This window comes from Akebia trifoliata, chromosome 10, assembly GCF_017979445.1.
Source record: "Akebia trifoliata isolate Shusen 1 chromosome 10, ASM1797944v1, whole genome shotgun sequence".
Taxonomy (NCBI): domain Eukaryota; kingdom Viridiplantae; phylum Streptophyta; class Magnoliopsida; order Ranunculales; family Lardizabalaceae; genus Akebia; species Akebia trifoliata.
The window spans coordinates 24,264,780-24,267,909 of record NC_141384.1 but is presented as its reverse complement, the minus strand read 5'-3'; the positions used below and the strand labels follow the sequence as shown (position 1 = coordinate 24,267,909).

Sequence of the window (3,130 nt, the reverse complement as noted above, 5' to 3'; positions counted from 1 at the left end):
TAATCAATCGTTGTCAAATTCGATAACGATGTAGCAACAAATAACAACACGTGGATGGAAATTATTAAAAGAGAAATACCGGGCACACCAATCTTTCCCAATTTTGTTATAAAAGCTCGCTTACTTTATGAATCATGCTACCATGACTATCTCGGTAAGATTTCAAATCGTACTAGTAGTCATTGGGCCAACATGTTAGAAATCCAACAACACAGCCTTCTAAATTTCATGAAAAAATTCATACTAGACAGAAAAAATGAAAATGAAAAAAAATCTTTTTAAACTTGAGAGTAGATGTTGAAAATGGATGGATATTAAACTCCTAAGTTAAAATTTTTATTTTATTTTAAAATTCTTAGAATTTTATCCTTTTGTGATCTTGTATGTCAATCATGTTTTCGAATGCCACAAATTGATGTGGTTAGAATCCACTTCAAGGTACGTTAAGTAACAAATTAACCTCAAAAAGTTTGAAATTCATGATGTGGATCTATTTCAGGATTTGTTCTGTAACGAACTTGATAAAATGAGGTTTGATGGGTAACAAATTTCATAAAATAAGATTCTTTTGAAATTGTTAGAACTCAAAGAGAGTTTTTGTAATAAAAGTGCAACAGTTACGTGTGTTGGGTAAATCTCTCTTATGATATGATTGAGGGATGGACCAAGAAAGGGATAAGGATGGGTGGGGACGATATGCAGTACCACTCATTAATGCTACATGGGGCATGGTCCCTTATTATGGTTTAAATATCGATTAAAGCATCTAACACCAATAAGACAGAATTTTACAGGTTACCTAAAGAATCAGTTTTCCTCTCGAGAAACAAGAAAGGAAAAGAAATAAGGAGAACTGGTTGAGGAGGGTAACAAGTTCGAAATTTTTGTGGTTTGGATGCTTATTATGTCATTGTTATCTTTTTAAAATTCTATTTTGATAGAAAAAATAATCTGAACTTTGGATGCTTGAAGGAGGATACTAATCCATGTTGGGGACCTGTATATATGTCTCATATAGTGCCGGGAAAGTTTACTTTATTTCATTTAATACAGGTAGGAGTAAGCAAGGTGTTGTACTTTTAGGTATATATAATAGGAAATGTCTAAAACAGCTATCTATTAGTTGACAAAATTTTTGAGTGATGATACCGTATATCTCGGTTCAATTCTCGTCATCACTGAATTATTGTTTTTGACAAAAAGGTTTAAGGATAATTACAAAAAAGTGATCAACTTTTAATGAATTTACGATTTTGGCTTATTTTTCATTTTAATCACCAAAATGTGAATGATAATGAATTGGATGATTTTTAAAATGACAATTTCACATGTTTAAATTGACAAAGTCACAGCAAAGTAGGCACTTTAACACCATTGAATTTGTTAATGTTCTGAATTTTTTATTAATGAAAATGTAATCATTCATGTTTTGATAATTAAAATGAATAGTTAGTCAAAAATGTAAAAATTAAAAAGTGAATTACCAAGAATGAAGATTGCTGATTTGGGTATCATTCATGGTTTTAAATCTTGTTGGAGACTGAGATACTCGTGCGATATGTCTTGGTATCGTCCATCATTGAGATGGATTGACAAATCAAACATATCGGACGAGATTTATAACCATGTTTCATTCATTATTGAACAAGATGACTCTAACATATCAGAAAACTCATCTGAGACGACTCGGTCTCGTTCATGGACAAGACAGGACGGCAAAACGAGTTTTAAAACCATGGACTACCATTGTCTTTGTAACAACATGTAGAAGCTTCCAAAGAATGTACATGGACATGGAACTAGGGTGTATTCTAGTAGTACTCCCATAAAGACGGCTCCTCGAAATGAAATTCGAAATCTGATTCAATCTGCAGCGACGACCAAGAGTTAAAAAAACCATCAATTGGATTACCAAGATCGAGAAAGAGATCGGGCAAGTCGAACAATGCATCATCATCATTGACACATGGAGCAATTGATGATTCTTGTGTGTCGTTTGAGCTTGTAGAGTGTTCAGCTTGGCTTGGCTCAACTTCATCAGCTTCACAGCTTTTTGTTCCCCCAAATGAGGCTGCAGCTGCTTTTGTGGCGGCGGCTTGAATATCTTTAACTGATGCACTAGCTGGACGAGGAAGGTCAGAAGCCAATTCGGGGAAATTGAGGTAAGCTGAGTGGCCTTTGATCATAAGAGCAGCTACATCATGGGCCCGAGCCGCCATTTCAGGCGTTGAATATGTCCCGAGCCAAATTCTAGACTTCTTTCTTGGTTCACGGATTTCTGACACCCATTTACCCCACGTACGCATCCGTACACCTCGATAAGTCGGGTGCTTGCCCTCACTAGCACTCTTGTGCTGCGGTTTCATGGTCTTATTGGGATCTTTTCCTTCTAGAATTTTCTTAGGACCTTTCTTGGCAGCAAATTGTTTCGAGATTTTTAGATTATTTTTCTCGGATTTGGAGTTAGGGTTCTTACTCGAGAAAGTTGTCAAGATGGATGAAGAGGAACAGAAAAATGAGGATGTTTGAGTTTCATAGTCTCTAATTTGTGGTGGACCTTCCATCGACACAAAGTCTTGTCTAGGGTCTAGTTTGAGAGAATCTGAGAGGTGGTGGAATAGAAAATAGAGGGGAGTGAGCTTTTAAGACGAGAAAAGTCGTGTACTTTGCCTACGTTACCGTTTTACACAAGTTTTTTAAATATTTATCAAAAGAGCCATATGTCCATCTTGGTATTTATTTTTTTTACCCAAATGTTTACCCACAATGGTCACAATTGTGATTTTACCCATTTTAGTCTTCTTGTGTGCCTCAAATGAAATTCCACATTTTTCACAAAATTATGAAGAAACCAGAAATACACTTGCAGTAAAAAGGTAAATTCAACTCAATGGGTATCTTTTTAGGGAAAAAAAAAAACTGCTTGCTTGTATTAATTTGGAAAGAAAATATTAAGATAGATTAAGTCTAATGTCCCTACGGAGGATACCCACTTCGGTAAAAATAAATAAATTCCAAAATGGGTATATGATCCTTTAAGTCCAACTAACCTTACTAAGTTAGTAAGGATATTTCACCCCTACTAAGGGCACTTGGGCTCACCTAGTGGCATCCAAAAACATGAACTGAG

The 3,130-nt window shown here is 35.3% G+C and overlaps 1 pseudogene; it reads right to left on the bottom strand.

The window, feature by feature from the left end:
* Nucleotides 1-1,480: 1,480 nt before the first annotated feature.
* Nucleotides 1,481-2,631, bottom strand: LOC147393378 (ethylene-responsive transcription factor ERF039 pseudogene; annotated as a pseudogene).
* Nucleotides 2,632-3,130: the final 499 nt, after the last annotated feature.